The sequence below is a fragment of the Scyliorhinus torazame genome, chromosome 28, assembly GCF_047496885.1.
Source record: "Scyliorhinus torazame isolate Kashiwa2021f chromosome 28, sScyTor2.1, whole genome shotgun sequence".
In the NCBI taxonomy this organism is placed as follows: Eukaryota; Metazoa; Chordata; class Chondrichthyes; order Carcharhiniformes; family Scyliorhinidae; genus Scyliorhinus; species Scyliorhinus torazame.
The window spans coordinates 12424577-12451392 of record NC_092734.1 but is presented as its reverse complement, the minus strand read 5'-3'; the positions used below and the strand labels follow the sequence as shown (position 1 = coordinate 12451392).

Below are 26816 nucleotides of genomic sequence, written 5' to 3'. Positions count from 1 at the left end.
TTGCACGTAACATATGTGTGTTCTCCATGAGACTGACCCCTAAAGCACAACTCGTGGCTTCTGTTCACCACGCTTGTAGATGCAGATCGTGCAATGTTCACTGCCGATAGCAACACAATTAAACCACGATCTGTAAATCCAGCCCCCTCACCCCAAAGCCATGAAGGTCCATGGGTGGGGAGGGAGGGTCCAGGGTCCAGTGCACACAACTAACTGGACATGTTGAATTGGCTGGATTGCTATGATAGTGCACTGAGCGATGAGCCATAGCATTGAAAGAAGGGCTCCCATTGCAGTGTTCCATCATCTGATTGACATCTGCCTCTGGATTAACACATCCTCAGGTTGAGTTCCCCTCACCAGAGAAGAAAAGTGACTGTCTTCAACTCCAACGGAGATGAGGCTTCTGTGATTCAGTACTAGTCAAATTTCTCAGCGTAATCAGAGTTCAGTTGTGGACTCATGCACCCTGCACAACCCATGTGGAATCATGTCCTTTCTGTTATCTCCAGGCAACCTCCTTCATTCTTCCTGTGCCTAACTCCATTTTCTCTTACGCCTGTATGAGACCTTGTTCTTCTCCCTAAATATGTCCCCCTTACTTCTCTTCTCAAGGCAATAGGGTTCAACTCTCTCGTAATTCACTTGAGTCATCATTGCATGTGCCTAGATAGTGAGTCCGTGGGCTATTTGACCAACAAATCATCACAGGCAAAAACACATCTGTCCATTGCTCTCCTCCAACTGTGGCCACATCATGTTCTCCACGATCGGCAGTCGTGTCTTCAAACAACTAGATTCCAAACTCTGGAATTCTCTCCCTAAAACTCTCAGCTACTCTCTCCTCCTTTAAGATGCACCTTCACTCAATCTCTTGGCCAAACCTTTTGTCACTTGTCCTAATAGCAACACAATTAAACCACGATCTGTAAATCCAGCTCCCTCACCCCAAAGCCATGAAGGTCCCTGTTAACAAAGTGTTTGCACACCGACACAGGATTCCACAGCAACCAAAGCAAAATGTTTTTAAAATGTGGGTAAGTGATGTTACTTTCTGTTTCATTCAGTGCTTGAAGTGGCCGGCGCTCGGGTGGGTGGGGCTGGTTTAGCACACTGGGCTAAATCGCTGGCTTTTAAAGCAGACCAACACGGGCCAGCAGCATGGTTCAATTACTGTAACAGCCTCCCCAAACCGGCGCTGGAATGTGGCGACTAGGGGCTTTTCACAGTAACTTCACTGAAGCCTACTCGTGACAATAAGCGATTTTCATTTCATTTTCATTTCATTTCGTTTACATAATAGCTCCTTTTTTTTCTGTTTTTTTTTTCTGATGTTTCTGTGAAGCACTTTGTTTGAGGCGCTGTATAAATCAAGTTGTCCATCATCAGCTCAACAGACACAGATGAGACACAGCAACCTGACTGATGCCCCTTGAGCATAGCATCAAGTCCCAATAGTATCCCCAAGTGAAGGAATCCAGCTGTAAATACGTAGTTTTAAGACTGAAAAAAGTGATTCTCTTAGGAAGTAGGGATTAAAAATTAAAAGCGGAGTTCATCTACTGGACAAAGGTTCAGAAGCGTATAAGCATGCCTGGGCATAACTATGTTCAAGGACAGTAACATCCGTTGGCATGGCATATGGTATATCCTCGAACACAAGGCAGTCCCTAAAGAAACAGGAACTGAACTCTACAATCACCTCAGCGTGGCATTGATAAGTTGTAAAATATCACAATCGGACAATGGATAAACTTAAGGATGCCCCTAAATTACTTATCAGCTGAATCCTGGAAACTGAGCCTAGCAAAAAAGTGGTCATAGAATCTACAGTGCAAAAGGAGGCCATTCGGTCTGCATTGAGTCTGCACCGGCCCTTACAAAGAGTACCCTACTCAAGCCCACGTATATACCCTATTCCCGTAACCCAGTAACCCCCACTTAACCTTTTTGGACACTTAAGGGCAATTTAGCATGGCCAATCCAACTAACCCGCACATCTTTGGACTGTGGGAGGAAACCGGAGCACCCGGAGGAAACCCACGCAGACACGGGGAGAACGTGCAGACTCCGCACAGACAGTGACCCAGCCGGGAATCAAACCTGGGACCCTGGAGCTGTGAAGCAATTGTGCTAGCCACTGTGCTACTGTGCTGCACCTCTCAGTACCCTGCTTGCTTGAAGGATGTTGACTAAAATGAAGGATATTGACTAAAATAAAGAATGTTTCCCAGCATGTGTGCTCAACATGCTTACTGCTGATTCAATTCTTTTATGGTATAAATATTGGAACCACACAGCAGGCTATCTTGATTTGTTGGGTTCACTCCAGCATCTCTCAAGACAAAGGTATGGCCGATGTAGTGAAACAATAGCTTTCCTCTTAATTGGGATACAGGTATCTTGCTAGATTTTGTAGCTTGCTACCTCTAATGACGACTTTGAATATTGGTGGAATCTTAAAAATCACCGTGTAGCATTATTTAAACTTAAGACTTGGATTCTCTAATAGTAACAAGATTATACTTTCTTTCCCTAGAACTTTCAATGCCGCGATTATATCAAACCTGAATTATTTTTCAGTTCTTTAAGAAACTTTTATATAATTTGGGAAATATATTGTCTCATACAGTCTTCTGTGTCCAAACTTGAAAACCCATTCTTGTACACACTTCACTGGAAAGGTACATTGTTGAGGAGAGATGCCAAGACCATTCTAATGTCCGGGATTCTATAATCTAACTAAAACAGGGTTCACCTGCCAATAATGTTATCGAGCTACTAGCTTGTCCATTGGGTGTCTGCTTGAATTCATGTAGGTCACTATGATAAGGAAGGATAAAGAGGGTCCCTTTGGGCCATCTAATTCACCCTTCCATAGAATCCTATGATCTCTTTAACACATCAGTCATAAATGCTTGGGTACAACTCCAGACCTTTTGCCGTCACTTCCATGGGCAGAACCCGTTCTCAGTGTTGAACACTCAATGTTGAGCTCGCTGACCCCTGGCCTGGATATGTTGCTTGCTACTGTCAATTGTCCGTTAGGATGACAAGAGGGTTGCCCTGATGTCATCAACTCAACTTTTAAAAAACAGAGGCAAAAGTGACCCCTCTTAAAGGTGCACAAGTGGGATGCAAGTATATCATAAAAACCAAGGGAAATTTGTCAAATTAAGTCAGAATGTTTTCTGAGTGTGTACTACGCTCTCCAGCCCCTCTGGCGCTCACATTTCATGGTCGGCCTACTGACAGGTTTTGTGCGCTGGTTCTCAAGCGCCTGCAATGGACAGAGACGTCTGCAAAGAGAGGCAGGCAGCCTCTCCAGATGCCTCAAACTGAGACGTGTGGCCATCTTGGTCACACTTGACCTTCTCCAGCTTGTTGCTGAGTCAAAGTTTAAAGGCAGCCTGGGGGAGGCCGAGGTGTGACTATTACCTGAACTCAAGCCCCAGTGGAACATCATCAACCTTAAGCATTAACGCTGTTCCCCTCCCTCTCTCTCTTCCCCCTTCCTCTCTCTCCACAGGAGCTGCCTGACCTGCTGAGTGTTTCCAGCACGTTGTGTTTACATTTTGCCTGAATTCAGTTAGATCGCAGCCTTGCTGAGTGGCTGTTATTCTGAGAATAAACAATGTGTGTGTCCCCCTCTCCCTTGATTAGATCGATACTCCCCTGTGATTGTTTCCAGGTGTCCGTCTTCCACAACATAAATCATCCAAATGCCTCCTTTCAATCATTACCCTGTGATTGTTTCTAGATCTCCCCTATTCCCTCCTGAACACACGCGCGCTGAATTCTATATTTAGCTTTTCAACTGTTTAGCAATAAATGCTGTAGGCTAGTTACCAATTCTCGCTGTGGCAGCAGCCTGCTACTTAGTGCAGCTTTGAAAAGAAACGAGATGGAACCAGTCCAGAAAACTGGCCGAGTGAAGCCGTTTAGCGGCGATTTGACTGAATGCCTGAGTGTGTGTCGCCTTTATTTTTTTTGCCCTGGGTGCTCCTCAGTTTCACATTGCTGCAGACAGCTCTCATGCGGGGGCTTGTCAGATGGTACAGTCCTTATCCCGGCTCACCCTTCCGCGTCTATTAAATAGAGTCCTCCTCCTGCTCAGCCGGAGAGCCCCCCCACACATACACACACTTTTCAATTCAGAGCTGTCAGCAGCACAGCTCGCTGGAATCAGCAGAGACCAGCGCTCCATCCCGGAATGTCTCAGCGCGACCTGCCGGGGTCTTCTCGGGGATTTCCCGGAGCCTAGCAATTGCTGCCGATGCACAGCTGTCACTGGACCACAAGACAGGTAAACGAGCTCAGCTTGTGAATTCCGCTCCAGCCAGAGGCACTGACAGAGGCGTCTTCAGGCACTGTGATAATGTGGCTTAAGTACAGCGAGCGAGTGAGTGAGAAACTAGGCACAGCACAGGGAGTTCAATGACATGCCTCCAAATTAGACGGTAAAGGCTACTCATTGAGAAAACCTGTTCTGTCTACTCACAATAATTTGAATAGATATTCACAGATTATCTCATCAATAAATTAACATAATATCTCTCCCATTTCTTCCTTCTAACGGTTGTGTTTTAATTTTTGGAGGTTAAATGCTCTATATTTAAAGCTAAGTAGACATCTCCTGTTGTTCCTGTTGAATACCTTTGTGCCAGTCCTCATCGGCTCCCATCTCCGCCTCCTCCCCCTATATCTCCAGTAAAAAGAAACCAATAATTTCCAATTCTACCCTTCCCAACACAAGAACGCTGAGCGAGACCCCTCTCGCCACCCCCTCCCATAAAAGGAAAGACAGACTTGCATTGATGTAGCACCTCTCGTGATTTCAGGACGTCCCAAAGTGTTTTTGTTACAACCTGCCCGAGGCCAAGGGACCTGCAACCATAGTGTCCCGATGGCCTCACCTGAGTACAATCTACCTAGGTGAGGGGAGGGAGAATCATTCCCTTAAACCAGGGGCCCCTGGGACTTAAATACCCCAGTGCCCAAGTCTGGGCAGGGCGCGAGAGACCGTTCGGGGAGTTGTAAAATAATAGGTATCCAAAATTGGAGTTTTTTTACAGTCATCGCTTCCGAGTGGTCGCTTGTCGAGGATCTTACAAATGAAATGAAAATACTTATTGTCACAAGTAGGCTTCAAATGAAGTTACTGTGAAAAGCCCCTAGTCGCCACATTCGGCGCCTGTTCGGGGAGGCTGGTACAGAAATTGAACCCGCTTTGCTGGCCTGCCTTGGTCTGCTTTCAAAGCCAGCGATTTAGCCCTGTGCTAAACCAGCCCCTACAATTTTAGCATCAACGAAGATCTTGCTGAGCTGCCGACATGTATGGCTGGATTTTTCGCCCATACTGCCACCTGGTTGCACATGATGATTGGGAGCCAGGTGGTCCAAAATGACACATGGGCACAAAGCCCTGCCCCTTTTTGGTGATGATGAGCAGTGAATAAGTTCAACTTTTGATGAATGCATTGAAGTTTAATGGTGGGGAAATGTCATTGGCTGGACTTCCCATGGTTAACACCGCTGATAAGGTGGAGATAGGGAAGTTGTTCCCGTTGGTGGACAGTGCAATGAAGGACTAGGGGACACAGATTGAGATTTGGGGGAATGCGAGGAAGAATATTTTTAATGCAGCAAATGGTAATGGCCTTGGACCTACTGGATCCGAGGGTGGCGGAAGCAGAGACCACAAATGATTTCAGAAGGACATCGAATGGGCAGTGAGGGCAATTAACGTGCATGGCTGGCAGAATAGAGCAGGAGCAATGACTGGATTGCTCTACAGGGAGCAGGTATGGACTCGATGGGCCGAATGGGCAGTCTGTACCGTAATGACTCAATTACCTTGCCAGCCATCTCTGCAGCCCTGGCATCACGTGCAAGGTCAGTTTTCTTGTTTGTTAGGCTGCTCTTGGCCAACTGGCAGCAGTCTTGGTGGTACCATTGGCTACTCTGCTTTCATTCAACCCACAGCCGCCTATACTGGGACGATGGGGGCAAGTAGCCATACGGTCAGGGTTAGGTTCCTAAGCAGTGGGAGGGTGAGCCAATTCCATCTGCACAGATGTTGACCCTTGCCATGGCGAGGGTTGGTTCTGCTTGTTGCAGGCGTGGGGCAATTGGTTGGCATTCTAATCTAGACGATAACTATCTGCATTTACGTAGCACCTTTCAATTAGTGAAATGTCCCAAGGTGCTTTGCTGAAGTGTATTCCAATGAAACCTGACCACAGGGTCACAAAAGGAGATATTAGGACAGGTGATCAAAAGCTTGATCAAAGAGGTTGGTATTACGGGCGAGAGAGATTCGGGGAGGTTCAGCGAGGAAAGTCGAGAGCTCGGGAACCGGCTTGTGGAGAGACTGCAGATCTGTAGGTGCTGCTAAAAGATTAGCAGAAATTGATCCCGGGTGCTGGCACTATGAGGCACGGTAGCACAGTGGCTAGCACAGTTGCTTCGCCGCTCCAGGGTCCCAGGTTTGATTCCCGGCTTGGGTCACTGTCTGTGCGGAGTCTGCACGTTCTCCCTGTGTCTGCGTGGGTTTCCTCCGGGCGCTCCGGTTTCCTCCCACAGTCCAAAGATGTGCAGGTTAGGTGGATTGGCCATGATATTTTGCCCCTTAATGTCTAAAAAAGGTTGAGTGCGGTTACTGTGTTACGGGGATAGGGTGGAGATGTGGGCTTGGGTCGGGTGCTCTTTCCAAGAGCCGGTGCAGACTTGATGGGCTGAATGTCCTCCTTCTGCACTGTAAATTCTATGATTAGGATTTGACCTGTTCTGAAGTGCTGCCCATTGGCAGGGAAGGTATGAATTGAACCACATAATTGCTACAGTGCAGAAGGAGGCCATTCGGCCCATCAAGTCTGTACTGACCTTCTGAAAGAGCAGCCTACCTAGGCCCACTCCCCTGCCCTATTCTCGTAGCCCCACCTAACCTGCACATCTTTAGATGTGGGAGGAAACTGGAGCACTTGGAGAAAACTAACACAGACGCGGGGAGAACGCGCAAACTCCACGCAGACAGTGACCCGAGGTCGCAATTGAACCTGCGTGCTGGCACTATGAGGCAGCAGTGCTAACCATTGTGCCACTGTGCCTCCCATTTCTGCCTCTGACCCAATGTTGGTTCCAGTGTTGATATCGGTTAACCAGGAAAGGTTGACATAGTCTGGGATGAGCGGGATGGGAGACAGGGAAGGACCAACTTGAAAAAAAACCTTTTGGATTTCATCAACTATCAAAGACCCAGTGGAACCCCTGCACCGTTTTCACATAGCGAGGGGTCAGGGTATGGAATGCGCTGCCTGAGCGTGGGGGGGCGGGTGCGGGGGGGGGCAGCTTCGATTGTGGCGTCCAATAGAGAACTGGGTCATCATCTGAAAAGGAAGAAGGGTTATGGGGTGAAGGCAGGGGAACGGCAGGAGGTGAACTGCTCATTCAGAGAGCTCACGTGGGCACAATGGACTGAAGGGGCTCCTTTCGCGCTGTAACAATACGGTGATTCTGTTGTTTACTTCCACCTCCAGGAAGCATGTGACATTGCCCACGCAAAACACTGATTAAAGTAAAATCTCTGGGACCTTGGAGAGGGTGGGCAATCTTGTCAGTTTCCAGGAGATGCAATTCAAAATGCAAATTAGGAACTGGGCTGTTTAACCAGTGCAGTGCTGTGTAAGTGGTCGGAGGTCACCCTCTGCTGCTCTCCTCATCATCACCCTTCATACCTGCGGAGAACAAGAATTATCAAGGGGGATTTTCAAGCTGTGCAGAATGATTAGAGTGGCTTCAGTTTCGAATCTTGAGGAAGAGGTTTCAGTCGATCTCAGTGCTTACTGGGTACTACTGGGTCCCACTTTCTCTGTCTGTTAGCTTTGACAAAGAGCTATCGGACTCGAAACGTTCGCTCTTTTCTCTCCCTACAGATGCTGCCAGACTTGCTGAGATTTTCCAGCATTTTCTCTTTCTTTACTGGGTACTACATGGGATTGATGAGATGATTCCAGAACGTTCAGTCATTGTATTTCAGGACAGTCGGACCAGGAGCGAACATTTATGATAAATAAAATTTGCATTTATAAAGCGCCGTTCCTGACCCCCGAATGTCTCCAAGCACTTTATAACCGGTGAAGTGGAGTCAAAGTTGTCACGTGCACAAATTGGCTGCTGTGCCTTCCCACTTTACGATGCTTCGATAGTACCTCTGTGCCTGCGAAGTTCTTTGGAACATCGTGGGACTGTGGAAGGCGCTAAACTAATGCAAGTTCCTCTTTCATGAGTCCTCTGTTCTTGGTGGACAATCAACTGAAAGATGCCGCGAAGCGCATCCCGAGGACCTACTTCAGCGCGAACCCCTGACATCCGAACTCGTCAGCAATAGGCGGGCGTTGTTCAAATCCACAGTGCAGGCTGCACAGCGGCAGTCAACAAGGCCAAGGATCATCAACCGTGCATTCTCGAGACAGGTGACTTTAAGAAATTGTCCGGCATTATCATCAGATCGCCACGGGCAACCGGGTTCAGGTGTTGCAGAACAAAGTATGGCTCGCACAAATCTGCAGATAAATGCAGTCACACAGGTGTTGTCTTTCGACTGAGGGACACCTGGGGCACACCTGCTCCCACCACCTGATGGATTAAGCCATGTGAAATGATGAGGTTATTCATTCCAAGGTAGATTTAAGGGCAGGACAAATATTGCTTCCCCTTTCACCCTGTGTTCTAACCTGCAGAGCTCTTTCCACTTCTTCTGGCTTCCCACGAGTATGCCCAGGTGTGCTTTCAACTCCGTCAAGCTGGGATTTTTTTTCAAATGGCTCGGATGGTTAACAACTTGGGTGGCAACAAAGAGCAGGCAGGAAGTGATGAGGCCCCAGGATGCAACCTAAGCTGACATTATTATCAAGAAGGTCGGCCTGTGATTGGGGTCCTCTTGCAAAAGCAACAATAATCACTGCTTCCTACTTAATTAGACGCTTGCTCCTTTTGAAGGATGTTTGTGAACACTGATTGCACTGTGTATTATTTCCACTCATTAGGCGGTTCAAATCAACAGCAAGGAAAGTGCAAACGGCCTCTGAACTGATGCACCTCATTAGTGGGAGAGTATTAATTTGGAACGCTTGGCCAGGAAGCTCGCCTGACACCCAGGTCACCATGAAGTGTGCTAGGTGTTTCTCCACTTCAGGAGACATTTTCACACCCTTTACAGGGCATGGTCAATCAGTCCAAGCTCGCCACCCTCCTAACGTCAGCCAACATTTTGAATAGGTTATTGTCGTGGAGTTGGTGACATCCATTACGCCGTGATTAATTGCATATCTGAAGCAATGTATCACATTGTGTAACAGCGCACTGGTGTTACGCTATATATCATGGTCTATGCTGATCTGGAATGGGTTGTCTTGCCAATCATTGATTGAACATTTGCCATTGACCACATTGAGTGACAACAATGCAGTGGCTTCCACAGTGCCCTTGTGATCCAGAAAGGTATTGCGGAGTGCTGTGTCGATAGTCTGGAGAGTACCGTGCCGAGCTAGATCTGAACTGATGTTGGGACAAGGTATTAACAGCACAGAAAGAGGGCCTTAAACACAAATGGCTCATGCTGGTCTTTACGCTCCACATGAACCTCTTCCCAATCTCACTCTCATCAGGATTGATGTATTTCATCCTCATGTGAACGAACGCACGAGCACAGGAGCATAAGAACTAGGAGCAGTCGTAACTCATTCGGCCCACGAGCCTGCCCAGTTATTGATCGGGGCCTCAACCCCAATTTCTTGCATGCCCCCAAAACCTCTGACCCCCAATTCGGTCAAAATAAGAAGATAAGTAAATGTTAACTACTTTGAAGAATGTAAGTTCCTGTGTGCTCATCTAACTTCTCCTATATACATCCTATGCTATTCCTTTTTTTACTCTTTCGTGGAATATGAGCATCGATGGCAATGCCAACGGTTATTGACCATCCATCATTGCCCTTGAGAAGGTGGGGGTGAGCCTCCTCCTTGGATCGCACCAGTCCATGTGATGTAGGTACACCTCTTAGGAAGGGAGTTCCAGGATTTTGATACAGCGACGGAGAAGGAACGGCCGATACATTTCCAAGTCGGGGTGGTGTGTGATTTGGAGGGGAACTTGCAGGTGGCGGGAAGAGTTCAGTGTCATTGTAGGTTGGGGAAGCAAAGCTTAAGCAGGGTTATGCTTCCCACTTCTTTGTGGTCGAATGGTTGGAGATCCAGGCCAGCGATCACCCAAAGATACAACAATAATTTGCCTTTCTATGGTGCTTTTAATGCAGAAAAGTATTCACAAGTCACTTCAGGGAGGCATAACGGGCAATTGGCTAGTGCGGAGCATAAATACTGGCATTGACCAGTTACAATGAATGGCCAGCTATGAATTCAGTGCAATCCAATGTGAAATAGATACTGAATCAAAGGAGAAGATAGAAAATGGGGTCAAACATTTTGTTCAAAAGTGTGGCTTTTAAGGAGAGTCTTATATAGGAAACGGAGTTGGAGAGGCTGAAATGGTTTAGGGGAGCACAGTGTCTAGCTGGCTGAAGACAAAATGGCCAATAGTGAGGTGAAGCCTGGGGGAGTGGGTGTATAGGGAGTGGAAAATCAGAGTTCTTGGCTGCCATGCGCCTGCTATCTTTGTCCTTCTCGGTGGTAGAGATCTTCTAAAGGAACATTGGTGAGTTGATGCAGTGCAACACATTCGCCCTCAATTACTTCTTGTGGTAGCACGTTCCCCATCTTCACCAGCCTCTGAGTAACAAGGTTTCTCCCGAATTCCCCATTGGATTTATTAGCGACTGTCCTTTGTTTCGCTACCTGGTTTTGGTCCAGCCCGTGAGTTTAGTACAGACTGTCACACTGATCAAAAGCAAGATTGGGTATTGCAATCATTAAATTAATTTATTGTGCTGGACATTATTTATGCTCCCTGTAACGGAAAAATAACTTCAAAAAAAATAATGGGCGGGATCTACCTGCCACGTTGGGCCTGAAAATCAGTGTGGTACAACACTACCGGTAGATGCCAGCAAGTCCCACTTCTAGGATCTACCCGGCTCCCAATGCGTTGTGAGATCGAACACGATCTTGCGACACAACGCGATGTGAATCCTGCCCATTGTGGGCGGGATCACTTTCTTGAAAATCTGCATATTAGAGTTAGACAGCTAGTCTCACTTTAATGTGTGTTTGCGAGATCCAACCAAGGCATGGGATCTAACCCCCTTGCCTTGGAGGTCTCGGGTGGTCCACAAATGGGGACCAGATGGAACAGCACTTGAGGGGGTCTCCCAGGGGATTGGTGGCCCCCTCAGCTGCATGCCCTCTGGGCAGGGTGGTGTCCTGACAATGCAGGTGCCACCTGAGCACCCTGGTAGTGCTAACTGGGTGCCAGCATGGCATTGCCTAGGTGCCAAGCTGGCACATTTTTGCACAGCGGTGATTGGGCTGGGCGGGCGGGCGGGGTGCAGTGGGGGCCCGGGGACCCCCTGATAGTGAGTTGGGGCTTGGGGGGTTTTAAGGGTCACGTCGGGGGCTCGCTGCCACTTCACTGAGGAGTTTCAGCGAGCAGAGCTCCTCAGAGCTGAAAACGGGGCTAAGTGTGGCCTTGACAGGGAGTTCCCCGCTGAGGCCCCCGATCTACCTGTCTGCGCTTTTAGATAGCGGGGTATCTCTCATGCTCCGAGCACCAGGAAACACCTGACTAATCTCGCGCTACAGGAGTAGATCCTGCCCCATGTATTTTAGTCAGGCACATTTGTCTGATGATTTGCAGTGCACATTTGGGGGTAGACAGTTTTTGGGCGGTCGTGCAGAGTTCATGCCCTCTGACAGCCAGCGGGAGACAGAGGAGCAGATAGGTAGACAGATTTTGGAAAAGAGTAAAAACAACAGGGTTGTGGTGATGGGAGACTTCAACTTCCCCAATATTGACTGGGACTCACTTAGTGCCAGGGGCTTAGACGGGGCAGAGTTTGTAAGGAGCATCCAGGAGGGCTTCTTAAAACAATATGTAAACAGTCCAACTAGGGAAGGGGCGGTACTGGACCTGGTATTGGGGAATGAGCCAGGCCAGGTGGTAGATGTTTCAGTAGGGGAGCATTTCGGTAACAGTGACCACAATTCAGTAAGTTTTAAAGTACTGGTGGACAAGGATAAGAGTGGTCCGAGGATGAACGTGCTAAATTGGGGGAAGGCTAATTATAACAATATTAGGCGGGACCTGAAGAACATAGATTGGGGGCGGATGTTTGAGGGCAAATCAACATCTGACATGTGGGAGGCTTTCAAGTGTCAGTTGAAAGGAATACAGGACAGGCATGTTCCTGTGAGGAAGAAAGATAAATACGGCAATTTTCGGGAACCTTGGATGACGAATGATATTGTAGGCCTCGTCAAAAAGAAAAAGGAGGCATTTGTCAGGGCTAAAAGGCTGGGAACAGACGAAGCCTGTGTGGCATATAAGGAAAGTAGGAAGGAACTTAAGCAGGGAGTCAGGAGGGCTAGAAGGGGTCATGAGAAGTCATTGGCAAATAGGGTTAAGGAAAATCCCAAGGCTTTTTACACTTACATAAAAAGCAAGAGGGTAGCCAGGGAAAGGGTTGGCCCACTGAAGGATAGGCAAGGGAATCTATGTGTGGAGCCAGAGGAAATGGGCGAGGTACTAAATGAATACTTTGCATCAGTATTCACCAAAGAGAAGGAATTGGTAGATGTTGAGTCTGGAGAAGGGGGTGTAGATAGCCTGGGTCACATTGTGATCCAAAAAGACGAGGTGTTGGGTGTCTTAAAAAATATTAAGGTAGATAAGTCCCCAGGGCCGGATGGGATCTACCCCAGAATACTGAAGGAGGCTGGAGAGGAAATTGCTGAGGCCTTGACAGAAATCTTTGGATCCTCGCTGTCTTCAGGGGATGTCCCGGAGGACTGGAGAATAGCCAATGTTGTTCCTCTGTTTAAGAAGGGTGGCAGGGATAATCCCGGGAACTACAGGCCGGTGAGCCTTACTTCAGTGGTAGGGAAATTACTGGAGAGAATTCTTCGAGACAGGATCTACTCCCATTTGGAAGCAAATGGACGTATTAGTGAGAGGCAGCACGGTTTTGTGAAGGGGAGGTCGTGTCTCACTAACTTGATCGAGTTTTTCGAGGAGGTCACTAAGATGATTGATGCAGGTAGGGCAGTAGATGTTGTCTATATGGACTTCAGTAAGGCCTTTGACAAGGTCCCTCATGGTAGACTAGTACAAAAGGTGAAGTCACACGGGATCAGGGGTGAACTGGCAAGGTGGATACAGAACTGGCTAGGCCATAGAAGGCAGAGGGTAGCAATGGAGGGATGCTTTTCTAATTGGAGGGCTGTGACCAGTGGTGTTCCACAGGGATCAGTGCTGGGACCTTTGCTCTTTGTAGTATATATAAATGATTTGGAGGAAAATGTAACTGGTCTGATTAGTAAGTTTGCAGACGACACAAAGGTTGGTGGAATTGCGGATAGCGATGAGGACTGTCTGAGGATACAGCAGGATTTAGATTGTCTGGAGACTTGGGCGGAGAGATGGCAGATGGAGTTTAACCTGGACAAATGTGAGGTAATGCATTTTGGAAGGGCTAATGCAGGTAGGGAATATACAGTGAATGGTAGAACCCTCAGGAGTATTGAAAGTCAAAGAGATCTAGGAGTACAGGTCCACAGATCACTGAAAGGGGCTACACAGGTGGAGAAGGTAGTCAAGAAGGCATACGGCATGCTTGCCTTCATTGGCCGGGGCATTGAGTATAAGAATTGGCAAGTCATGTTGCAGCTGTATAGAACCTTAGTTAGGCCACACTTGGAGTATAGTGTTCAATTCTGGTCGCCACACTACCAGAAGGATGTGGAGGCTTTAGAGAGGGTGCAGAAGAGATTTACCAGAATGTTGCCTGGTATGGAGGGCATAAGCTATGAGGAGCGATTGAATAAACTCGGTTTGTTCTCACTGGAACGAAGGAGGTTGAGGGGCGACCTGATAGAGGTATACAAAATTATGAGGGGCATAGACAGAGTGGATAGTCAGAGGCTTTTCCCCAGGGTAGAGGGGTCAATTACTAGGGGGCATAGGTTTAAGGTGAGAGGGGCAAAGTTTAGAGTAGATGTACGAGGCAAGTTTTTTACGCAGAGGGTAGTGGGTGCCTGGAACTCACTACCGGAGGAGGTAGTGGAGGCAGGGACGATAGGGACATTTAAGGGGCATCTTGACAAATATATGAATAGGATGGGAATAGAAGGATACGGACCCAGGAAGTGTAGAAGATTGTAGTTTAGTCGGGCAGTATGGTCGGCACGGGCTTGGAGGGCCGAAGGGCCTGTTCCTGTGCTGTACATTTCTTTGTTCTTTGTTCTTTGACTGGTTAGTGTAGCCCAAGCCTCCCTCTGGTATTGAGTAAATGTTTTCTTTATTTTTCTCGTGGGATGTGGGCATCATTGACAAGGCCCAGCATTTGTTGCCCATCACTAATTGCCCTTGAACTGTGTGGTTTGCTCGGCTATTTCACATTTCTGTGGGTCCGGAGTCACATGTAGGCCAGACCAGGTAAGGACGGCAGATTTCCCTCCCCAAAGGAAATAGGTGAACCGGATGGGGTGTTTATGACAATCGACGATAGTTTCAGGGTTGTCGTTGCTGACACTCACCCTCTTTTCCAGATTTATTAATTACATTTAAATTCCACCAGCTGCCGTGGTGGGATTTGAACCCTTGCCTCCACAGCATCAGACTGAGCCTCTGAATCACAAGTCTAGTTACCATGAGCACAGCGGCACCATCACTCCCTGCCCCCGCCCCCCCAGATGTTTCAATTATTTCACTGCAGGCTCATTGTCCCAGCTGCATTCTGGAACAAGCTGCCTCCACAGGCAATCTCCAGGATGTTGCAATGACAGTGGCCGGTGTTAACATATTAATATTCTTTTTATTGCGAACCAATTATCATTGAAGTCACCGGAAGGGCTTCCAGTGGAATCTGTCTGATGGTTAGCTTGTCACCTTGTTTATTCAGAGTCAGCTTGTGAAAGCAGCCCCAAATTGAATGGCAGAGGCTCGGGTGCAAGGCAGCCCCCGTGATCACTTTGTCCCAATCCAACCTTCAAAAGTTTTAGAAACAAAATTGTTCCTGGAAGACCTGAGGAAGGTTTTGAGGAGACCTTGATGGCTACGGAACACTGTACTCAGTGGCCAACTCTGATAGAACGTATTCATTAACCTCCCAGTGTAACCCAGTGACAGAGCCTTCATTTCCCTTCTCCAATATTGTTGTAACCAATAAACGAAAGTGTTCATAGAGACTGGAATAAAACACAGACCGTTATATTTTATTGCCCCGATGGCCACCCGCCTCACTCACAGCAGAGTCAGACTGCTCCTTAATCCCTTGGCAAGCCTGGAGAGTTTGCAACACAAGCCTGAGCTGTCGGTGTGACATTTCCTCCTGGTCCTTCTGAACTCCTTAGGTTGAAGATGCTGGCCCCAGATCCCTCAGGTCACGACCCAGTCACAGTCAAGGGTCATCCAAGCGGACAATTTTTTAAAAATGGCAGGATGTTTTTCTGGGAGCCACCACGGCCCATCTCTCACTCCTATCGTTTGCCACCTACGAATCCTCAGATTTAAAATTTCCACCAGTGCCTAAAAAAATTTTTTTAAAATTCATTTACGGGATGTGGGCATCGTGGTTAAGCTGGCATTTATTGTCCATCCCTAGTTGCCCTTCAGAAGGTGGTAGTGAGTTGCCTTCTTGAACCACTGCAGTTCTTCTGGTGTAGGTACACTCACTGCTGTTAGGGAGGGAGTTCCAGGTTTTGTCTCAGCGACAGCAAAGTTTGACTATATATTTCCAAGTCAGGGTGGTGAGTGACTTGGAGGTGAACCTCCATGTGATGTGGTTCCCAGGTATCTGCTGCTCCTGACCTTCTAGATGGTAGAGGTTGTGGGTTTGGAAGGTGCTGTCTAAGGAACCTTGGTGAGTTACTGCAGTGCATCTTGTAGATGATACACACGGCTGCCACTGTGCATCAGTGGTGGAGGGAGCGGATGTTTGTGGAAGAGGTACTAATCAAGCGGGCTGCTTTGTCCTGGGTGGTGTTGAGTTTCTTGAGCTGCACTCATGCAGGCAGGTGGGGAGGGTTTGAATGTTTGTGGAAGGAGGAGCAATCAAGCGGGGCTGCTTTGTCCGGGATGGTGTCGAGCTTCTTGAGTGTTGTTGAAGCTGCGCTCATCCAGGCAAGTGGAGAGTATTCCATTACACTCCTGACTTGTGCCTTGTAGATGGTGGGCAGGCTTTTGGGGGGTCAGGAGGTGAGCTACTCACCATAGGATTCGTAGCCTTTGACCTTCCCTGGTAGCCACAGTATTAATGTGGCTAGTCTAGTTCAGTTTCTGATCAATGTAACCCCCAGGATATTGATTGTGGGAGATTCAGTGATGGTAATGCCATTGAACGTCAAGGGGTGGTGGTTAGGTCCTCTCTTGTAGGAGATGGTCATTACCTGGAATTATCACTCTCTTTTTCGGTATCTTCCTTCAGCTCTAGCACCCCCACCACAAGGACTCTCTGATTTTCCACCCCCACACATGCACTTCCCCAGGTTTTGCCACGCTATTAGCCATTTTGCCTTCAGCCAGCTGGACCCCATGGCTTGAAATTCTCCCCTAAACACTCTCAGTCCAACTCCCTTTCCTATGTTAAGACCCACCTTAAAACCCACATTTTTGAACAAATGTTTGACCATCCCATTTTCTATTTCCTCTTTTGGTACAGTGTCCATTTCACATTGGATTACACGGAATTTACTGCTGGTCAGTCATTGTAACTGGTCCACGCTGGTATTCATGCGCCACACTCCCCAATTGTCCCACTACGCCTCTCTGAAGTGCCTTGGGATTATTTTTCTGCAATAAAGATGCCAAATAATTACAAATTGTTGTTGCATCTCTGGTGATCACAGGGCTGGGTCTACAACCATCGGATCACAAAGAAGTAGAAAGTATAGCCCTGCTTAAACGTTACCCTCAACCCTACAATGTCACTGAACTCTTCTCTCGAACTCCATTCTCGATGAGTTCCAGAGAGAGAGCAGCCAACGAGCTGCAATATGCATTAGCTCCTTTTAATCTGTTCATGTTACAGGCACTCAAATAGCATGATGAGCCAATTAGCCCCTTCCATTACCTGACCCCCATCTGGCTGAGCTAAGGTTACAGCTTGCACAAATCCCCCAGGGTGAGGAAATCCATCTCCAGTAAACCCCATCCACACACAGTAAGTAATATTTCTATGCCTGCTTGGAGATGTTTATCTGAAGGGCTGTTTGAGGCATTGCATGTTCCCTCAATCGGTGTCACTTCTTTTCAAGAGTCTTATAAACATATGAAAAGAGGCTTATTTAATCTGCAGGGATTCTGTCACCGTAGAAATTTAATTAGCAAATAATATGGGCTCAGCCCATGGGAGCACTGTGTAAGAGCATGGCGGGGTGGTCCGGCAACTGGGGAAGGGCATTCTAATATATTGTCAACAGCAAAGTGAGTTTCTCGGTCCCAGAACAGAGGTACTGTCCTTTAAACGAGCTGTTAACCTGAGGCAGTGTCTGCTTTTGTGCTTGATGTAGGAGGGACAGGATTCCTTTTAACAAGGAGGTGAATGTGAAATACTTCAGCGCCAGCACTCAATCCAAAAAGGCACAATGTAATTTGTATCCTCTTTGGAATAAATGTGTCTAATCATGCAATGCATTGAAACTACCTAAGGAACATAGGCTGGATGTTGGACAGCTCATCACTTCTCAGGGAGTTGTCAACCTTTGAAATATGCTGTGACTTGTGTTCATTTTGTGAACACCTTCAGTACTCGGCTGGACCTGCACTTGGTTAGAGGCTGGGATCACGTCTGATAAAAGGTAAGCCTGAGTATTGTCGATGTGATCTCCTGGACTGCTCAGCAGAGTCGGAGAGGAATTCTCTGGACTTTTCCCTTCTTTTTCTGGCTCTGGATTTTCTATTTCCGTTCTGTTTTCCCTCAACCTGGGAGATTAACGTAGATCCTAGAAAGAGGGACCAGGGGTTAGGTGGAGGGGGAGGCCGGGGGGGGGGGGGGGGGGGGGGGGGGGGGTTGCAATTTGAAGCTCATAGAAAGAGGGAGAGCGAAGGAGGCTCGATCGGTCTTTGGATCAAACCTCGCAATCAGGTCTATTGCCTGCTATTGTCCGCTTGGATCTATATGTCTCTTTTGGGGCTGATTTAGCACAGGGCTAAATCGCTGGCTTTTAAAGCAGACCAAGGCAGGCCAGCAGCACCGTTCAATTCCCGTACCAGCCTCCCCGAACAGGCGCCGGAATGTGGCGACTAGGGGCTTTTCACAGTAACTTCACTTGAAGCCAACTTGTGGCAATAAGCGATTTTTATTTCATTTCATTTGTGGGGATCATGAATTTGGATTCAATTTGAATTTGAATTGGTTTATGAAGCAAGCAAGGTGTGTTGTTCTCTGCCTTTCTCTATCCGGATGGCTTTGATCTGTAGTGCTGATCAGAGATCAACGAGTCTTGCAAACCAACAAAACTATTTTATTAAACACTACTAACTGGATTCGACACTTATCCCTAAGAAACAAACAGTTGATGACACATAAACTATACTCACGATACACATCTACATCTAACTCACTGACATGATAAATTACTCTCGTGCTCTCTCACTATCTTCAGTCCTTCTAGCTCAGCTCCTGCTACCACCTACTCCAACCTTGTCCCACAAGGCTCAGCGTCATCCCTTATATACTGCTGAGACTGGCTCCCACTAGTGGCTCTCTGTGTACATTTTATCAACCCTTACTTTACTGGCATGGATATTCATACCACACAAGGAGATAGATTAAGGGCTTGCCCTGTCCACTCTGAGCATTGGCTTTGTAAATCTGAGAAAGGAATTCAATTTTTTTTAATGTACTCACTTTTATTTGAGTTTTGATTTTTTTTTGACAATAGTAGATCTTTTGGCGAATGCCTACAGTTACTACTGAACACTTGAATCCCATGGATGGCCAGTCTGCTCAAAGCATTGTCAACAGGTCATGGATTAGATTTACCCACGCCTGCTGGATGTATTACAAGCGAACTAGGCATTTTGAATCTGAGGCGGACTTTGATGGGGCTAGTTGGTCTTTTCCTGTTCATTTATTCTGTACCTCTGTCACAACCTGCCCATTTGTAATATCTCACTCCATCTCTCAGAGGCTTCAATGGACGGTGGTGATTGTTTTGAGGCAACTGTAGCAGCCATCTTCCCACGGATGTGCTTTTGGTTGAGGTGCTTAAGGGGGTTAAAGTAAAGGACCGGGGGCACCCGGAGCATTGGCTGCTTGTCCCGTTCGTACAACACCGCTGCAGCAGGCAGACACGGCCGCAGTGTAAAATGTCAACTGAAGGACAATGCCTCTGTCACGAATAGCAGCAGACCAAAAGGAATTTCCCACGTCAAGTGGAAGAAAGCACACCGAGTGACTGTGAAAATGGATGCTGAGGTCGAGGAGGAAGAAATGGGAAGAGCGCAAAACGGGGTCAACAAAACTGGTGGTCAGGATGTTTTAAAGGCTGTTTTTTTCAGGAGGGAAGTAAAGGATTGAAGCAGATAAAAGCTCTGCCAAGAAAGGGGAGTGAATTTATCCAGAAAATTGGAGTGAGGGGAACAGAGTATTAGGGAAGGGGGTTAAGGTAGGATGAATTTTGAGGTAAACCACAGTGAGTTTTCGAAGTGAGATCAAGGGTTTTAAATCTAGTGCATTGGGGAAAAAGGGGCTCATCTAGATTTTTCAATTGAGGATAGGGTTGAGGACACCTGTGTTCGGACCAGGGACGACGGAAGTGGCCGTCCATTCCAAAATTTCTCACCTAAATCTTATCTAAACCTTATTCCCACTGAGTTAAGCTTTTGTCCCTTTGCTTATCCTGAGGCTGCTGGAGTTCATTTGTGTGCACAGTTTAGCATTTGATGTGAGACTGAGCTTATAGCATTTGACACTGCATCTAGTTAGATTGCAGTGGGGTCCGCTGGGCACATGAGAACTGCTCCTCCAAGGTTGCAACCAGGTCATTGATAGATTGGAAGGTGCTGAGTAAGACCGGTGGTGAAGGGGAGAATCTGTCACCTCCAGCACTTGACCCTGAGTGAATTAGACAGAGTGGCTGAGTGGAACTGAGTCTCTCGCCTTCAGTGCAAGCCTCTGGGAGGGCCCAAGAGGAAGCAACATTGTGGCAAATGCTATTTCTGCTCCCTCCCAAAGCACACACCGTCACAGAGAATGACTGGAATGAAGAACTCGTTGTAATGCTCTTTGATTGGGCCAATGTGGAATCTCGATATTGCCGTGCGAACAAAGAACATTGGACTTTGTTTTAGAATCATAGAATTTACAGTGCGGAAGGAGGCCATTCGGCCCATCGAGTCGGCACCAGCCCTTGGAAAGGGCACCCTCCCCAAGACCACACCTCCACCCTATCCCCATAACCTAATAACCCCACCCAACCTTTTTGGACACCAAGGGTAATTTAGCATGGCCAAGCCACCTAACCTGCACATCTTTGGACTGTGGGAGGAAACCGGAGCACCGGAGGAAACCCACGCAGACACGGGGAGAACGTGCAGACTCCGCACAGACAGTGACCGAAGCCGGGAATAGAACCTGGGACCCTGGAGCTGTGAAGCAACGGTGCTAACCACTGTGCTACCGTGCTGCCCGACAAAGTTGTTTATTACTCACACTACACTAACGCATCACTAAAATGTCTAAGATGAATACAGTTGGAAATAAATGTCTAACACTAACTTACACTAAGATACAACAGAGCTGCTCCAATATACGACTGCTATCAACACCTTCTGAAGGAACACATGGTGGATCCGGGACTCCGTACCCGCCCCACCTGCTGGTCGGATGCTAGAACTACAACAGTAAAACTTACAACTTTTATATTACACAAGTGGATCATAGATCACAGAATTTACAGTGATTTTTTTTTTTAATTTAGCGTACCCAATTCATTTTTTCCAATTACAGGGCAATTTAGCGTGGCCAATTCACCTACATTGCATATCTTTGGGTTGTGGGGGTAAAACCCACACAAACACGGGGAGAATGTGCAAACTCCACACGGACAGTGACCCAGAGCCGGGATCGAACCTGGGACCTCGGCGCTGTGAGGCGACAGGGCTAACCCACTGCGCCACCGTGCTGCCCAGAATTTACAGTCATGATCAACTACTCATATTGTACACAGATGATAGTCTGCCTATCATCACACTCGCTACCTACCGTGCAGTTCAGGCCAACAGCAGAGACGTACGTGATGGGAATCTGGATAAGCACATGACAATGGAATAGAGGGATAAGTTGATGGGGTTAGATGAAAGTGGGTGAGAGAAAGCCCTTGAGGAGCATCACCACCAGAATAGAGCAGTTGGGCCGAATGTTTTTATCCTGTGCTGTAAAAAACCCAACGTATTCATTGCCCAAATAGTGGCAGAGGTCCTATTCCTTCCCTCCCCCTCCCCCCCCCCCCCCCCCCCGGATCCGAAAACGGTATGTCCAGCAGAAAACCAGAGGAAATAAGTCCTTCTGTTCACAGTTTTCATTTCCAGTCAGAGAAGATGATGCATCAAAAAAGCTTTAAATATTTCTGAAATGGAATCTTGCTGGTATTTGGATATAATGTCAGATTCAGGGTGTCGTAATGAAATGAGCCCGTGTGGGGTAGATATCCTTCTCAGTAAATCACACTGACAAATGATTAAGTGGATAGGCTTTTATGTGGAGGCCAGCAGGTGTGTAACCCTTTACTGTAAATCTTTAGCGCACATCTGTCATACTCTCATGGTGGAGGTAGTGACAAAAAGCTGGAGGTTGAAGCTTGCATGGTTTTTAATGGGCATAAAAAATAGCCTTGGCACAACTGCTGATTGCTGTAAAGTTTGTCAATCGTCTGCGCGTTTGTCCACTCTGAATTGGAAGCTAGGCTGCTTTATACCAGTGCAAAGTTTGCTCTTAAAAGGGGACTTGCAGGTAGCCCAGAATGCACATGGACCAGAATGCACATGGTGCGCCAGACCGACCAAAAGAAGTAATAATCTTTGATTGTCACAAGTATGAAGTTACTGTGAAAAGCCCCTAGTCGCCACATTCCGGCGCCTGTTCGGGTAAGCTGGTACGGGAATTGAACCTGCGCCTGCTGGCCTTGTTCTGCATCACAAACCAGCTGTCTAGCCCACTGAGCTAAACCTGCAGGAGCAGGCCATAAGTTGCAGATATTATTTGAACGTAAATTCTAATGGCGTTCATTTGAGACCTTAACCATTTCGGCAATAGGAGACAGTTTGGTAAAGTAACTCAGGAGATGTTTACTAAGTTGCAGATTAATGCCTAGTAAAGACAGGGCGGGACTTGATTAGCGAGCCAGGGCTCTTGTTTTCAGGCTCAGCCTTGAGTGCAGGTTGACACCCGGTCTCTGCTCTCTCCGTAACTTCACTTTCCTTTGCGCAGCAGGCAGTTGATCAGTGAAAGTTTCTGCTTATTAACTCATCCCAAGACACAGCCCATAGCGAGATCCATGATATTTTAATTTTATTTTTATTGCATTTTAATTGGCCTAAGTGATGTGGGTGTCGCTGGTAATGCCAGCTTTTATTGTCTTGAGAAGGTGGTGGTGAGCTGTCTTTGTGAACTACTGCAGTACATTTGGGGCAGATACATCCACAGGCAAGTGTGTGACCCAGCGACAGTGAAAGAACGGTGATACATTTCCAAGTCAGGATGGTGAGTGACTTGGAGGAGAACTTGCAGGAGGTGGTGTTCCCAGGTATCTGCTTCCCTTGTCCATCTAAATGGTAGAGGTCATGGATTTGAAACTCACCAAGGCGCTGTCGTAGGACCTTGTTGAGTTTCTGCACAGCATCTTGTAGGTGGTACACACTGCTGTTACCGTGTATCATTGGTGGCCCACTTCTGTCCTATTTCTTATGTCTTTGTGAAACCGGTGTGAGGCCATGTTTATGTCAACCACTCCTGGAGTTTCTGTGGTCTGTAGGTGAAGAGGTTGGCTCTGATGTCGGGATTCGGGGATGCACGGCGGCGCAGTGATTAGCACTGCTGCCTCACAAAGAACAAAGAAATGTGCAGCACAGGAACAGGCCCTTCGGCCCTCCAAGCCCGTGCCGACCATGCTGCCCGACTAAACTACAATCTTCTACACTTCCTGGGTCCGTATCCCTCTATTCCCATCCTATTCATGTATTTGTCAAGATGCCCCTTAAATGTCACTATCGTCCCTGCTTCCACCACCACCTCCGGCAGCGAGTTCCAGGCACCCACTACCCTCTGCGTAAAAAACTTGCCTCGTACATCAACTCTAAACCTTGCCCCTCTCACCTTAAACCTATGCCCCCTAGTAATTGACCCCTCTACCCTGGGGAAAAGCCTCTGACTATCCACTCTGTCTATGCCCCTCATAATTTTGTATACCTCTATCAGGTCTCCCCTCAACCTCCTTCGTTCCAGTGAGAACAAACCGAGTTTATTCAACCGCTCCTCATAGCTAATGCCCTCCATACCAGGCAACATTCTGGTAAATCTCTTCTGCACCCTCTCTAAAGCCTCCACATCCTTCTGGTAGTGTGGCGACCAGAATTGAACACTATACTCCAAGTGTGGCCTAACTAAGGTTCTATACAGCTGCAACATGACTTGCCAATTCTTATACTCAATGCCCCGGCCAATGAAGGCAAGCATGCCGTATGCCTTCTTGACTACCTTCTCCACCTGTGTTGCCCCTTTCAATGACCTGTGGACCTGTACTCCTAGATCTCTTTGACTTTCAATACTCTTGAGGGTTCTACCGGGTTCGATCCCGGCCCCGGGTCTCTGTCCGTGTGGAGTCTGCACATTCTCCTCGTGTCTGCGTGGGTCTCACCCCCACGACCCAAAGATGCGCAGGGGAGGTGGATTGGCCACGCTAAATTGCCCCTTAATTGGGAAAAAAAAAATAGATGTCGGGATTCAGTCACAGGGTTCCAGAGTGGGTGATGGGATGTCTGAAATTGCTGCAGCTCTCTCCAGAGGTGTTGCAGCCATTTGCAGAATGTGCTCCCAACGCAGGAGATAGTTGACAGTGGTCTGGCTGAAGTATAAAAAAGGCCAGCGGCCTCCAGCACAATACAACAAAGCCAACTGCACAGGTTTCCCTTAGTCCCTCCAACAAGGCAAGACCCTCCGATTAAAGAGCGAGAAAAAAACAAGCAATGCTGATGCCAAATATTGCAAAATGTCCCTTGGCTTTTCACAGGAATATTATTGAATAAAACGTGACCCCCCCCCCCACCAAGCCTAATAATCAGACACCAGGACAGGTACCTTTAAAGGATGAAAAAGGGATTTAGGGAGGGAAATCCACAGCTTAAGATCCAGGCAGCTGAAGACATGGCCCCCTGTGATGGAGCGATGGGGAGCTGAGCTAATTAGCCTGTTTTTAACGCCACTCCTGGGAGATCCCGTGGGACAGTGGGACTGTCTGTATCATGATAGACAAAGACTTGCATCTCTCTAGGACAAGTTGGACGGACTGATGGGTATTTTCCTGCCTGTATATTCTCTGAGGCACACAAATGAGACTCACAACATTGAATAATGTAGTGTGAATCTGGTCTATTTATAAAACAAATTATGACAAATCTACATTTATGAAGGTGAGAATGGGCTCATTAATCTCCTGTTGAAGAGCGCAGGGAGAGCAAAACTAAGCATTTGAACTGAAATTCCCATCATTATGAGGCATTAGCGGCTGCTATAGAACAGAAATCTATTTCTTAAATTCAAACACTTAACTTACTCATGTTTGATATATGCCACACTTAAGTGGAACAAGATGCCTTAACACTGGTTAAATTGGCAATTCGCTCAAAGAGAATTACATGCCCACGGAGAAGCCGAGTGCCATTACCTCCCTCTGATCTAATCACCCACCCATTCAACATCGTCAAATGTTCTCTCCTGATGGTGGCAACTCTCCAGGGTTGCCCTGGAGTGTCCAAGAATTAGAGGCTCGTCTCCTGGGCACTACTGCACGCAACGCCCAGGAAGGAAATCAGACTGAGAAATGTTCTGAAAAATGTTCTTTTGTTCTCATCTGGAATTCTCTGGCCGTTCGCTGGCGGCAGGATTCTCTGGTCCCGCTGACAGCACAACCCCACCCGAGGGTTTCCTGGCAGCACGGTGTGGCTGCAATGGGAATTCCCATTGACAGCGGCGGGAACAGATAGCGGCGCGCTGCCTCCCGCCACAGGAAACACGTGACTGGGAGGCTAAAGACTCCCGCCCCTCATATTCTTTGAATACTGTGGAAGCATGGCCCCTTTAAGAGGGGATCCTTCACAGGCCACGTGGATTGGGCAGCACGGTAGCACAGTGGTTAGCATTGTTGCTTCACAGTGCCAGGGTCCCACGTTCGATTCCCGGCTTGGGTCACTGTCTGTGCGGAGACTGCACGTTCTCCCCGTGTCTGCGTGGGTTTCTTCCGGATGCTCCGGTTTCCTCCCATAAGTCCCGAAAGACGTGCTGTTAGGTGAATTGGACATTCTGAATTCTCCCTCCGTGTACCCGAACAGGTGCCGGAATATGGCGACCAGGGGATTTTCACAGTAACTTCATTGCAGTATTAATGTAAGCCAACTTGTGACAATAAAGATTATTATTAAGAGGCCCAGGGCCTATGGGGATGGAACGCGTGATCACCTGCTTAGGCGTGGACTTGGCCATTGTGGTTTGGTCAGAGTTAGCTTGTGAGTCGACGGAACAAGACCTGGGCAGCAGTTGTACTGTTCTGTCCACAAAGTTCTTCTTGTCGCTTGCCTCGCAATAAAACACTCCCTTTGTTTATTTATTACAAACATTCCATAGTTTGGGTGGTGGGGGGGAGGGGGGGGGGGGGAGGGCGTTTTGACTGGGTTGCAACAACAGGTCATAAAACGTCCAGGAATACATCCAACCAGAGTTGGTAATAGCGAAGGTGAGCCATGCTTCAGTCATGTGACTGAAAGGAGGGAGCGCAGTGGGGGGCGGCAGCAGAGGGCACACAAAGAGGGGATGAGGAGGGAGTGGGGAGGGTAAGAGGGAGGGGTGGAGGTGGGAATGGTAGGGATGTTTGGAGAGAATAAGGGCGAGGAGGGAAAATGGGGAAGGGGTTTGGGAGGGTCAGAGGATGGGTGAGTGTGGGAGGGAGGAGTGGCATTAGAAAAAGTGGGTGGAGGGGGAGGGGTTGATGTGGGGGTGATATGAGGGAGGGAAGTCATTTCTGTCAATCAAACAACAGCAGGAGATTGGGGCAAATGAAACTTGGGAGGACCAGGGAGGACCTGACTAGGCAGAGTGTCGGGAATGCTGGGAATGTGCAATTACAAAAGTTGCACAGAGGGAAATTGGAGCGTGTGAGGACTGATCACAGTCAGTTCCTGCTAACATTCACCTCTCTCAAAATACCACTTAGTTCACACTCCACTCTCCTTTGTGCATGTGAATGCAGGAAGAGCAGTGAAGGTGCTTGGCTATTTTTAGGATTTTCCAATCAGCCGATGCTGTATCTGTTGGCGAATTTGGGCTTCTGTACACCTGCTGGGATAAGAGATCTAAACTGATCAGATGCCCATAAAAGCTCGACGTGAGAGAGGGGAAGAGGTGATAGTGCTTCCAAGTTATATGCACGCAG

General features: G+C 47.7%; 1 protein-coding gene across 1 annotated transcript in view; it reads left to right on the top strand.

Moving 5' to 3' along the window:
- Positions 1-4030: 4030 nt before the first annotated feature.
- The window catches only part of LOC140403529 (ras-GEF domain-containing family member 1A-like), a 246714-nt gene continuing 223928 nt past the window's right edge, over positions 4031-26816 (top strand). Inside the window, exon 1 of the mRNA XM_072491491.1 lies at positions 4031-4306. The gene's annotated coding sequence lies outside the window, so the exon portion shown is untranslated. The remainder of the gene's footprint in view (positions 4307-26816) is intronic.